We start from the raw sequence: 14,007 nt of genomic DNA, 5'->3' as shown, positions 1-14,007 counted from the left end.
TATTTTGGTTTTTCATGTTATTATTTTTTCTCTGTGATTTTGACATGTGAATTTCTTTCATAGTTTGTGATTCTTGTGTCAGACTCAAGTCTTCAAGTTTAGTTCTGCTTCTTTTTGTAAACTTTATGTGCTTTGTGGTTTGCTTTTGGGGCATGAAAAGCTGGTTCATCTAAGCTTCTGGCTCTGTCTTTTGATTTTATATTGGAGTGGCCAGATGTTATTATTTTTTCTCTGTGATTTTGACATGTGAATTTCTTTCATAGTTTGTGATTCTTGTGTCAGACTCAAGTCTTCAAGTTTAGTTCTGCTTCTTTTTGTAAACTTTATGTGCTTTGTGGTTTGCTTTTGGGGCATGAAAAGCTGGTTCATCTAAGCTTCTGGCTCTGTCTTTTGATTTTATATTGGAGTGGCCAGACTGCTTTTGTTCCCACAGAGGCCCAAGTCAGATGAGGATCAGATGCTCTCAGGCTTTCTCCTAAGGTCTCTATCCCTCCAGGAAAGATTTTGGCCTAAGGAATTTGGGGGTTGGACTGGCCTGGAAGCAAGGCCCAGGAAAGATGCTGGTCTCAGGCAGCTGGTGGCAGTGACACTCAGAGATGCAAAGGGAGATGGGGTGGGAAGAGGCCCCAAGGTCTCCTGGGGACTTCACTGAGGAACTGGATTGGTCTGGATGCAAAGGTTCAGGAAGCCAAAAGATCAGCCCCTGCATCCAGGAAAGAGGCTGGCAGGTTGTGCAGCCCAGGGAAGCAGAGGGAGGTGAGGGTGGAACCAGGCCCAGAGGGCTCCTGGCAACCTCAAGAAGTAACTGGGTCCATCTGGATGCAAGCCATCAAGAAGCAGTGGAGGCCCTGAGCTGAGAGGTCAGCCCTGGGGTCTTGGAAAGAGGCTGGCTTGCATGCAGGCTGGGGAAGCAGAGGGAGGTGAGGGCAGGACCAGGCCTAGAGGGCCCCTGGGGACAGCGAAAAGGAACTGGGTTGGTCTGGATGACAAGGAACAAGAAGCAGCAGTGGTTCCCCTGTGGTCTGGGGTGCCAAGACAAGGAATGGGACAGGACCCAGGCTAGGAGGAGAGAAGGTCGGGGGTGATGGGAGGGTGAATGAGACTGGGGGAGTCAAGGCATGGAGGGCGCGACCAACTTACCTGGAGAGAGGCCCGCCCAGGCCTAGGGAAGCAGAGGGAGGTGAGGGCAGGACCAGGCCCAGAGGACTCCCTGGGGGACCTCGAGAAGGAACTGGGTCCATCTGGTTGCACGGATCAGGAGCGGTGGTGGCCCTGGGCTGAGAACTCAGCCCCAGCATCCAGGAAACAGGCTGGCGGATGTGAAGCCCAGGGAAGCGGAGGGAGGTCTTGTTTTGGATTTTATAGAAGCCCACCCACAGTTAAGAGACTTTTAAAAGAGACTATGGACTTTTAAGTGTTTGGATTTTTTTAAGGACTGTGGGGTTTTTAAGGTTGTACTGTCTTATGTTGTGATATTATTGTTAACATCATATCTTGGGGATCAGAATTGGAAAGCTTATGGTTTAATAGTGATGTGTTTGTGTGTCAAGTTGACAAGGGCTTAATTGTGCTGGATAGCCTTAGTGTCATCTTGACACACTTGGGTAGAGGGAGCCTCAATTGAGGAATTTCCTTCATTGGACTGACCTGTAGCCATGTCCATGGGGCACCTGCTTGATTGTTGAGTGATGTGGGAGAGCCCAGCCCACTGTGGGTGGTGCCACCCCTGGGCAGGTGAGCCTGTGTTGCATAAGAAAGCAGGCTGAGCAGGGGCCAGGGGAGCAAGCCAGTAAACAGCATTCCTCCATGGCCTGTGCTCCAGCTCCTTCCTCCAGGTTCCTGCCCTGAGTTCCTACCTTGGGCTCCCAAATGAACTGTGACCCGGGATATGTAAGCTAAATAAACCCTCTCCTCCCCAAGTTGGTATTGGTCAGAGTGTTTTATCACAGCAATGGAGAAACTAACTAAGACAGTACTGAAAGAAAAGTTTGCACTCCAGGGCTTTGGATTTATCATTCAAGCACCCAGTAGTTTCCAGGTATGACCTGAAAGACACCCCTATCTCCTTTAGCTAAAGAATACTCTGATTAGCTGAACTCAAATGAGTTAAAGTGAAGGCATTAATTCAGAAGGAATCAGATCCTATAAGCTGACTGCCAGGCATGGTGGCACATGCCTTTAATCTCAGTGAGTTATTCACTGCAGTCAAGTCAGCCTATCTAGTGTTACCCCCTTAAAGAAGATCGACTCTCTCTCACCCAGCAGTAATCAGCTGCTAATGTTCCTTCGCTAAAGTTGGGGCCTGTTGCCCATTTCCCTAGTTCTGTGTTAGGTTTTTGTCTGATTGAGCTTATATGTGTCTTGTGTATGCTGTAAGTTCATATGAGCAAGTTCTCAGAGGTCTAGAAGACTGTTTACTTATGATCATGTACTGACCCTGGCTCTTACAATCTTTCTGCTCCCTCTTCCACAATGGTCCCTGAGCCCTGGGTAGGTGAGGTTTAATATAGGAGTCTTACCCAGAGACACACACCCTGCAGTCTCGTATTCTCTACAACTTGGTCAGATGTGACCTTCTATGTGCATTATACTCTGTTGTACAAGGAAGCTTCGCTGGTGAGAGTTGAGAGATGCATTAGCATTCTTTCTGCCCCTTGTTCTAGTATGTTCCCTGAGCCTTAGGTGTAGAGATTCCACTTAGCTATGTCACTTAGGGCTGGGCATCTCTCAGACACTTATTCTCTGAAGGAACAAATAAGTCAGAGGAAGAGGTGACCTATGAGCCCCACTCTTGCTATGCTACCTCCTGTCTCCTAGTCGGTATCTATGGCCTCCTGGAAATTTCTTTATTATCGGTTAACAGAGGAACAAAATATCTGGGCTTGTTTAAGCGAATTCTATAAAATATGCATGTACAATACTTCTGGGACCCTAGAAAGCTTAGCCCAGGAGGGAGAAATGCTTCTATCAGGAGCTATTATAACGATTCCAAAAACTGTAACTGAAGACAGCCATCTGACCACTTTGGTCCTTATGGTCCTTATTATTTGAATCAGCGGGAAAGAAAAGACCTAAATGTTTATTGGAATTATTATCTTATGTTACCAAGGAGAACTACTTCCCCCATTAAGAAAGTCAAAAGAAAGGGTGTCTAGGATAACTGACACCTTGGGGTGTCAGTTAGTAATTACCATGTACTATGATTAAGAACAAAAGAAAAATCAATTGAAGCAGAGCCCTTCAGGAATAAAGGTTTGAGTTCCCTGGCCAGGCAAAGAACCACCAGCCAAGGTGGTAAAGGCTACAGGAATCCAGAAGGAGTAATAAAAGAAAACAGCCATAAATACAGGCTCAAATCACATGATCAGCCACAGAAATAAAAACAGGAGTTGTGAGGATTCTCTTCTTTCTACGAATATATTCATTTGTGTGTACATATAGTAAGCAAATGTCTATTTTCCTTTTACTTTATTCATGTAGCATGAGATATATTGACTTTCTATCAGAATGTAAATATTGCTAACTCTCCATCAGAACACTTGAGATTCACTTAAGTTCCATTACTCAAGAACCCTGCTTCTAGAGAAGGGATTAGTTGATTATGAAAGCATGATGGTTTTATTATGTTATGTGGAATTATGACCTTATTGCCTTCAGTTAAAGGTTGACCATCTAGCTGGTTTAAAGAATGGTCTGTGTGTGCTAAGCATTCATGGGCTTGGCTTACAATGTTTCATTTTATATGTCAGTTTGACTGTGGGCAGGAAGCCTCCTGCTGGAGTTAAGACTACAGTTACTAGGAGAAGGTGTTATTTCTGAATATGTCTATAAAATGGTTTCTACATGTGATTTGCCTTTTAATCAATAAAGTAAGTTAAAAGAAAAAGTTTGCTCTCACCAATATGCTGGGCATTACTCCATTTACTCAGGGTCTAAGAAAGACAAAAGGGTTGGAAGAGAGAAAACTTGGTCTCTTACTGAGTTGAGACATCAGACAAAAGAACTGCTGGTTCTTGAGCCTTCAACTAGGACCAGAACTTCTACACTGATTTTCAGGTTTTCAGTTAGAACCACACTGCTGGCTTTCCTGGACCTCTTATTTGCAGTGCAAAAATCAAAAGTAACTCAGCCTCCATTAGCCTACGACCAATCTGTCATATTGAATATGTCTCCTTCCCTTCCTCCCTTTCTGGCTCCTGCTCCAAAACAGTATTTCAGCATAATATGCTCTCAAACGAGATTTGTGTGATCAGGAAATGCCCCATTATATTTTGTATCTTAGAAAATCAGAGTTCAAATGTTCATGTGAGAGTCCATTGGAGTTTCTTGACAAGGGCTTCCAAAAGCATTCCTCTACTGGGTTCTTCCTCATTTTTCTTTTGTCTTCCAAAGCTGGACAAGTTGGCTGGGAAGAGTGGCTGGTGAGGATCCAATGACCCTACTTGGCCTTCCTTTAATGAATGAGCACAACCATCAACAAGCCCAATTGTAATGATGTTTAACAATCAGGGTCAGCTGAAGACGTGATGATGGTAGTTACTTCATGCAGAAGGGACGCTGTATAGCATCTTCTTATTAAAAGGACCTGGAATTTAAAAGGATTTGGCGCTAGGAGCCAGAAATGAGGGAGAACATATGTCATTTGTTTTTCTGAGTCTGTGTTAATTCACTTAGTATAACAGTTTCTAGATCCATCCATTTACCTGAAAATTTCATTATTTTATCTTTCTTTACTGCTGAATAAACAACACAACTCCATTGTGTAAATATACCACATTTTTTAAATTTCTAGTTCCCTGTCTAGAACTTGTAGCCAAGGTCTTCTGGCCACTAAATGTCAGCATTAAAACTCAAATTTGGTGGGCTTCACTTACCACAGCATCTAGCTGACCTCTCTTCTCAGATAGCACAGGTGGCCTAACCAGACAGAGAGGCACAGTGACCTTCCCTATCTGTATTTTGTGAGTATAATATGCCTTGTAACATCTGAAAAATAACAACCATTGGCATAGCAAGTAATCTAGACATGGTCATAGCTTTTGACAGTGAAGAGACTTCTTTATGACTATCTCCTAATGTCCGCTCAGGTCAGATGTAATACCCTGAATTGTCAGATCTTATCAGTCTCCCTGGAGGTAGTCAGATGGGTCACACACAGCTCGGATGCTCTTGGCACACATTCAAAGACCAGAAAAGTATTCTCTGAATACCAGCCCAAGGCAGGTGCACGTGGAAGTTCAGGTCTCCCCAGAACGTAGAGAGCTGAAGGAGCCACATCTTTACCAGCGACCTTCTCTATAGCCTTTCAGACACTCATAAGAGAGTGTGTGTTCTATAAGGAACTTACAAATGGTTCCAGTGGGACACACCCACACTGTGTATTAGTTAATTTTCTGTTGCTAAGATAAAACACCATGACCAAGACAACTTATAGAATGAACAGTTTGATGGCCTTACAGTTCCAGAGGGGTGAGTCCCTCATGGCGCAGAAGCAGGCAGGAGGCAGCCGGAGCAGAATGCTGAGCACTCATGGCTTCAAGCAGACAGAGGAGAAACAGGAAATGGGGCAACTTAAGAACCCTCGAAGCCCGCCCCCAGTGACATGCTTCCTCCAGCAATGCCACACCTCCTAAACCTCCACAAACAGCGCCACCAAATTGGAACCAACTATTCAAGTACTTGGAGCCTGTGAGGGCCATTCTCATTCAAACCACCACACACCACATTGGAGAAACTCGCTGAAGTGGAAGGAGAGGGGAGAATGTGAAGCCAGACAATAAAGGAACCTGAAGGTCATGTTCAAGAATTGAGGCTGCGTTCCAAATAAGATGGCATGAGCTGTGGGATTCTGGTGTGTGTACAACACTCTCCGTAGCCATTTCTATTCCCAAAGGTCTAAGCTGTGCAAGAAAAGGTACACATCTGGCCCTGGCAGATGCTCCTAGATACCATTTAGGCCATTTAAAGCTATGGCCACCAAGCCTGATTCTTTGGTTCACATTAGAACCATCTGGGCAACTTTGGGCAAGCCACACCAAGCAGAAGACACTAGACAGAACAAGGTTTAGAGAGTCAGGGAAGACTTCTTAGTCCCTCTATAACACAGACTCTGCCACTGTAAATCTTGGTGGCAGTGATCATCTTTCAGGGCTGCTGTGAAGATGGGCAGATGTTCGTTGCAGGTGCTCAGAATGTGTGGGCCACTGTCATTATGATCACCTTTGCCACCATGACTACCCCCAAAGATTAGGGACATAAAGAGATAACTTCCCAGCACAGGGTGCCTTCCATGTCTCTGTCCTGGAACAACCCCAAAGGGAAATGGTACCTCAAAAAGAAAGGATGAAGCACAGAGTTCAAACTCAGCTCCTGGAAAATACTTCCTCTGGCCTTGAACTTCTGGCTTTGCACACCCTGCAATGAAACAGTACTTTGGATAATCATAAAACTGAATTAGCAACCCTGGAGAAATGCTATTCCAGGCCCTATTCTGAACCAGATCTATTTATTAATGCCAATGAGGGGATAGGTTAACAGAACTGCCATTCAATTCTTTTTAAATAATTTATTATTTTCATTTTATTTTATGTGTATGAGTATACTACATGCATGCATACATGTAAGTGTAATCTGTGTTGCTAAGTGCCCATGGAGGTCAGAACAGGGCATTAGATCCCCTGGAACTGGAGTTATAGATGGTTGTTAGTGACCATGTCAGTGCTGGGAATTGAACCTGGGTCCTCTACAAGAGCAATCAGTGCTCTTAACTGCTGAGCCATCTCTCCAGGCCCGCCACTCAATTCTTAATTCCCAATTTTAAATTTAACTTTTACTTCTGATTAGGAACATACTCAGAAGTGGAGAAAATAACACGGCAAGCCCTCATTTTCAAAGTATTTTGACATTCTTTGCTCATACAATCTATTTTTAAGTCAAATGCAAAATCATGTCATTTTACTCACAAATACATCCTTGTGAGTGCACTACTGCATGGTGGCCAGAGGAGGGGAGGGTGTCAAATCAAGAACTTGGATATATGGTCTCTGGAGAGGGACTGGGGCCAGGGCCTCAGGAACTATTCTTCATCCACATCTGCAGCATAAGAAGGTAGAGCAGGGACTTTGAGCAGAACTTGGAAGACTCTTCCCTGTGAACCTAATACCAGCATGGGGGACATTCTGGAGCACTGGAGGTCTGTCCATACCAAGATCAAGATCAGGGAGATGCTATGACTATCCCCTGGGGTACCTGGACAACAACCTTGGAGTGGAATGGTACCACCAAGTCAGTGGTCGTGGGGTACAGATACTGCCCCATGGTGCCATCTGCAACAAGCCTGAAGAGTTATTTTTCAGAGCATTCTAGTGAGGTAAAGCCAGATTTGTGGCTTCATCATAGAAAAGAATTTCAGGATGAGACTCTATGAAGCAGAGCTGGAGTTATTTAAGGACATCTTTCTCGTGGATCTAAAGAGTAAATGTTGATAGAGAAACAGATGATCAGGAACAGAATAAGATATACCTAATGTGGGTGTGGGATTCTCAAGGTGTCAATGGTGGTGGTGGAGACAGATCCACACTGCTGCCTACAGAAGCTGGAAGAGCTCCCTTTGATAATGGAAGTCAATAAGAAAATGCAGGACAATGTGCAACCACTTTCTCGGGAGTAGAAAGGCCCTCACTGCGCTCTTCAGCATCACTCCAAAGACAGGCAGCATACAAAACATAAAAACAAAAAAAGATAGAGAGTACGAGAGAAGTGGGATATTTAATTAAAGTGTCCCAGTTTCTGGAAAATAAAACACATGAAATGTGACATTTGGGTTCTAAGGAGACTTACATTGCTGGCTTGGTATGGCATCAGCCCACCAATCAGATTGTCTTTGGCAAGAGACTTCTGCTAAGCCCAGCCTGGCAGGATTCAGATGACCAAGACAGAGCAGGGATGGACTTTATTGCAGCTCCGGAGTCATGCTGCTCTCCTGCCATTGATTCCTCCCCAAGTGATATGGAAGCAAAAACGGGGAACTGCAGGAGGCTTGATGAGTGGAGTCCAACCTGGGATAGCATATTAGAACCTAGTTTTTTTTTTTAATATTTTATTATTTTTATTTTATGTGTATGTGTGTATTGCCTGCATGTTGGTGAGTGCACCCCTGTAGTGCAATGCCTGCGGAGGACAGATGAGGCCATCGGATCCCCTGGAACTGGAGTTACAGACAGTTGTTAGCTGCCATGTAGGTGCTGGGATTCGAACCTGGTCTTCTGCAAGAACAGCGTGTTCTTAACCACTGAGCCATCTCTCCAGCCCCCAGAACCTAGTTTTATGTGGCGCTCTGATGAGCAGAGAAGAGTGCTCATCAGACCCACAGTCTCATTGTTTCATGAAACTGTGAACTGTTACACTGACTACATAAATCTTTGTAAGGATTTTCTTCCAAACAAGTACTCAAAACTTAAATTTTATCTTATTTGTAAAGGATGAAAACAGTCCTTAACTTCAGTTCCAGGGGAATCTGAAACCCTCTTCTGCCCTATGACCCGGGTGCACTCACATACATGCAGGCAATACACTCATAAAATAAAAATAATAAATAAAATAAAAAAACAAGAAAACATAAAAATGCTTTATGTTGATCAAATGTCTCTAAATGTATATTAAAAATTCTGTTTAATTAATTGCTCAGGTATTTCTTTTCCAGGAATATTCTTAATATGCAAATGATACAGCCAGTCATGGTTGGAAGAGGGGGTCTTTTTGGTCTTTTTGAGACAGGGTCTCCCTGTAGCTCCAGCTGTCTTGGAACTCACTATGTAGACCAGGCTGACCTTGAACTCACAGAGATCTGCCTGCCTCTGCCTCCCAAGTGCTGGGACTACAAGCGTGCCGTACCATGCCTGGCCAAAAAATGTTTTCTTAAATGCAAAAATAAGTTCCACATGTGAATCTCTAGCAGTTGTAGCCTTTATGTCCCGATTTGCCGCCTAGGCTTCCTTCTAAGCACTGTTCATATAATGCCTACTCATTACACCCTCATCCTAATGTACATCTATCGTATCATTAAATTCCTTCTTTAAATTAGTCTTTGTGTTTAGACATAGTATCAGTACATAATTGTGAGCATGTTCTTTTTACAGTCCATGAGATCTCACTTCTACATTTAAAAGTTAGGATGATGTAACTCTCACATGTATTTCCAGTTTCTTATTCAAGAAAATATAGTTTTGAATTGTATGAATGTCTACACTTAAGAAAATGTAAAACACACCAAGTTGGAACAATCCTGCTGCTGGATTTTACATCTGATACCAGCACTGAGTATTTAAAATGTTAGCTGGAGCAAAGAAAAGGTCCTTTGTACTTTATCACTTTGATCTATATGGCTTTTCCCAAACTGGCTAATGGATCACAATGAAACGTCAATGTGAGTTCAGTTACTGAACTTGTTACTTGTTTTGACTAGAAATGTTATTCATGTAATATATGTCAATGTGGGAGATAAAGGAAAAATTGGTTAGGATGATGAAGATGGGTAGTTTACAAGACCCGAGGGCTTTTAAAGACTCTTAACTGCTACTCTTTTTGTATTTTTTAAATTTTACTTATTCATTTTTTAGTCTTTTTGAGATAGGATCTCCCTGTAGACCCAAGCTGGCCTAGAACACTATGTAAACCAGACTGGCTTCAATCTCACGGAGATCTGCCTGCCTTGCCTCTCAAGTCCTGGGATTAAAGGTATGTACCACCCACAACTAAATTTGCTTTTATTTTATGTGAATGAGTACGTTGCCATGTTGTGCAATGCACCAGAAGATGGAAAAGAAATCCAACCTAAATGCAAAGCCTATGCCTTCTACCTCAGCAAAATTTCTAAGAACCCAGTGGTGTGGGGCAGTCAGAGATATTCCTTGTAAGGTGAGGATAAGTTATCCCTGGCTCTTCCTACCACAATGTTTAGTGGGCATATTTGAATTTTGAAGCAGCACATTCCTCATTTGGGTTTGTTACTCTGCTCAATATACCAAGTGACTCAGAAAGCTGATGGTTGTGAGTGGGGCTCAGAATAGGAAAAGGCTTTTCAACAGCTGCTCTGCCACTCAGCCATATGGTCTGAACAGATCCCATGGTACTTGAGGTGTCAGTAACAGATAGGGATGCTGTTTGAAGCCTTCAGCAGGCTCCAGTAAATGAATCACAGTGGAGGCATTTGGATTCTGGAGCAAGGCTTTTCTATCATTTGAAGATTGCTGGATACTGTTAGTGTCAACTTGACACACCTGGGTTGAGGGTGCCTCAACTGGAGAATTGCCTTCATTGGACTGGCCTGTGGCCATGTCCATGGGGCATCTTCTTAACTGTTGAGTGATGTGGGAGGGCCCAGCCCACTGTGGGTAGTGCCACCCCTGGGCAGGTGGCCTGTGTTGCATAAGAAAGCAGGCTGAGCAGGGGCCAGGGGAGCAAGCCAGTATTCCTCCATGGCCTGTGCTCCAGCTCCTGTCTCCAGGTTCCTGCCCTGAGTTCCTACCTTGGGCTCCCTGATGAACTGTGACCTGGGAGATGTAAGCTAAATAAACTATTTCCTCCCCAAGTTGGTATTGGTCAGAGTGTTTTGTCACAGCAATGAAGAAACAAATTAGGACAGAAGACAATTATTTTCCCTTTGAGAGACAGTTCTTGGCCTGTATTGGGCCTTAGTAAAAACTGAATGTTTGCCAACGAGCCACCAATTTACCATGGAACCTGAACTACTCATCATATCCTGCGTTTTAGCTGACCCATAAAGCCATACATTTGGATGTACACAGAAGCAATTTATCAACAAATGGAAGTTTTACATATATATTATATAAATATAATAATATATATATATAAATCAGGTCCAAGTAGATCCTGACTACACAAGTTACATGAAGAAGTTGCCCAAGTGCCTATGGTGGTTCCTACTCCTGCTACAAATGCTTTCGCCTACATACACATACACATACACCCACAGCCTCATGAGGTGTGCTCTCTAGTCAGGTGACTGAGAAAAAGAAGGTAGGGCCTAGTTTACAGATGGTTCCATATGCTATGCAGGCATCACCCAGAAGTGGATCGCTGTATCATTACGGCCCCTCATGAGACAACTCTGAAGGACAGCAGTGAAGAGAAATCTTCACAGTGGGCAGGTCTTCAGGCAGTGCACATGGTCACGTTTTGCTTGGAATGAAATGACTAGATGTGTGACTATATACTGATTCATGGGCCATAGCCGAGGATTTTGCTGGGTGGTTGCTGGGCTGAATACCTTTAGTTATCCACCTGGTAGAGGGAGACTCAACTGGGGAACTGCCTCCATCGGACTGGCCTGTGGTCGTGTCTGTGGGGTATTTTCTTCTTTTTGGGTGATGTGGGAGGGCCCAGTCTACTGTGGGCAGTGCCACCCCTGGGCAGGTTGTTCTGTAATGTATAAGAAGTGGGTCAGGGGAGCAAGCCAGTAAGCAGTGTTCCTCCATGGCCTGTGCTCCAGCTCCTGCCTTGAGGTTCCTGCCCTGAGTTCCTACCTTGGGCTCCCTGATGAACTGTGACCTGGGAGATGTAAGCTAAATAAGCCCTTTCCTCCCCAAGTTGGTGTTGGTCCGAGTGTTTTGTCACAGCAATGGAGAAAGCCAACTAGAACAGGTATTTCGATATAGGGGTGTTGGTCAGGTTTGTTTACCCACCAATTAAAGAACTAAAAGGCAGAAAGGATCTCAGGCACCAAAGCCAATAAACTTTATTAATAAAGAAACACATACACATACACACACTCAAACAGATTGAAAGACTCTCTGCAAGTGGAAAGGGGATTCAGAAACAGAAATCCAAAGCCCCTCAGAGACCCTGGGTCTTTTAAGTGTTCTTAGTGGTTTAGGGCAGGTCCCCAGACACTAATTTTTAATTGGTCAACTTTAAAAGAAAAGGGGCCAAAAGACCTACAGCTCCAAGCTATGTCCAGAACTAGCCTTGGTCTTGTCTAGACTGGTCTGGACCAATCAGCCAGAAAGGGGACTTGCCAGTTGGAGGAAAAGCTCTGGATCTTTCAGATGAGGAAGAAACCTGAAGTTTGCCATTTTTGTCAAGTATCAGTGGCCCATTCCCTGACTGGCTGACTACCAGAGATCTGCCCAACTTCTGGTCCTTGTTGGAGACAAGGGAGCATGACTGGGAAATCGGTGAGGAAGACAACTGGGGAAGGGATAGAATAGGTCTCTCAAAAGTGGGCAACAGTGTGGAAGTATTTTTTGCATGATGGTTGGCAAAGCACTATATAATCTGGATGAACTTCCTCATTCTTTTTGCAGGACTGCTGGATGACTGAAGGTTCCAGATGTCTACCTATAGATTGCAACCTGGAACATCTGGTTGCCAGGGATGCCATGACATAGAAGGTACTTCCCTCAGCCTAGAGTTGGTTCTCAGCCTGGGCCTTGTGTTATTTTACAGTAAGTTTTCTTCAAGTAGAACGATTATTCTCAGAAAACCTCCAGTTGTTTATTCCTCTCCACTCAGGTCCAGTGGTTATAAAAAGGGGTTAAGGGGATGGAAAGATGGCTCACAGTTAAGAGCACTGGCTGCTCTTGCAGAGGACCTGAATTTGGTTCCCAGCACCCACATGGTGACTAACAACTGTCCATAACTTCAGTTCCGGGGATTTGATGCCCTCTTCTGACCTCCATGGGCATTGTATGACACAAGGTACACTTACATACATACAGGCAATACACTCATACACATAAAATTTAAATTGCAAAATATTTTTTAAAAAAATATAAAGGGGTTAAGAACACACCTGCTCCTAACAGTCAAACTACATAATCTATTGTGTTTGACCACAGGAATACTGCCTCCCTATTCCAGGGCCCTAAGGAGGCATCAATGGGCTTCATAGCATTCACATGTATGTTTCCTGTTGTATGTTAGGTCCCTCTTGGAAATGTCTCCTCATAATCCAGGCCTAAGATAGCAGTAGGTCCTCCTGTTGAGTCACAAAAACATACACAACAGTGACACCAGCCGAAGTCAGTATAGACGACCTCATACAGGAAATACAACGGAGTTTTCTCTACCATAGAGGCAGCAGCTTCCCTCCTACCTTTAGTGTGACTGGAAGGCCAGATCTCACTGCAGAAGTCAGACAAATCCAGTCTCCAAATTAATTGTACAGTTCAAGGTCACAAGCCTCCTAACCCTGAGAGGTATAAGCGCTACCTCCCCAACTGACTCTGGAACCTCTTCGGAGGACTGTAGAAGATATCACGAGGAGTATCCATTTGTCCTTTAAGGGAAGTTTTCATATTTCCTTTGCTTCACTGTATGAAGTGTATAGGATCATGCTCAGCTCGCCTGGTCCCCAGCAGACTGCCTTAACACATACAGTCTGATAAGCTACTCAAGAGTAAGCTATTCTTTCTCCCTCATCTTCATTGGCATGGGGTGGGGTGGTGTAGTTTTATTGGCAAGATTTTTATTTTCTCCAAAGCCGTTTACTGGCACAAAGAAGCACTCTTCTCCTGAAAGATGGAAGGATGAACGACCACCATTTCTCACCCTGAGGGAAGATCCCCCAAGAACAGGGCCAGTGCTGGGTAAGCAGGGACAAGGATCTGGGAAGAAGAAATGGGATGCTGATGACTTCACCCCAGTGCCTGGCTCCAACCACGCCTGACCACCTCTGAGATTTGGTTTTACAAACCAAAATGTTCTTGTCTCACATAAGAAGTAAGTTGGCATATTTTGTAGCTCTTTCCACTTTGTTGTATTAGTTATTAGTTATTTTTCTTGTTGCTATGACAAGATACCCAATAGAAGCAACTTCAGGGAGACATCTGGCTAAAGGAAGCAGCCTGTTGTGGTGAAAGTGTGACACTGGCAGCATGTTACAGAGCTTCTCACATGGCAGCCAGATCAGCAAGCAGAGGATGAGACCAGACACACATGCAGGGCTGGACTATAACCCCAGTGACCCACCTCCACTGCCTAGGCCTC

Source organism: Nannospalax galili, unplaced genomic scaffold (assembly GCF_000622305.1).
Source record: "Nannospalax galili isolate Female #2095 unplaced genomic scaffold, S.galili_v1.0 scaffold737, whole genome shotgun sequence".
Classification (NCBI taxonomy): Eukaryota; Metazoa; Chordata; class Mammalia; order Rodentia; family Spalacidae; genus Nannospalax; species Nannospalax galili.
The sequence above is the reverse complement of the archived record's forward strand: the minus strand, read 5'-3'. Positions refer to the sequence as shown.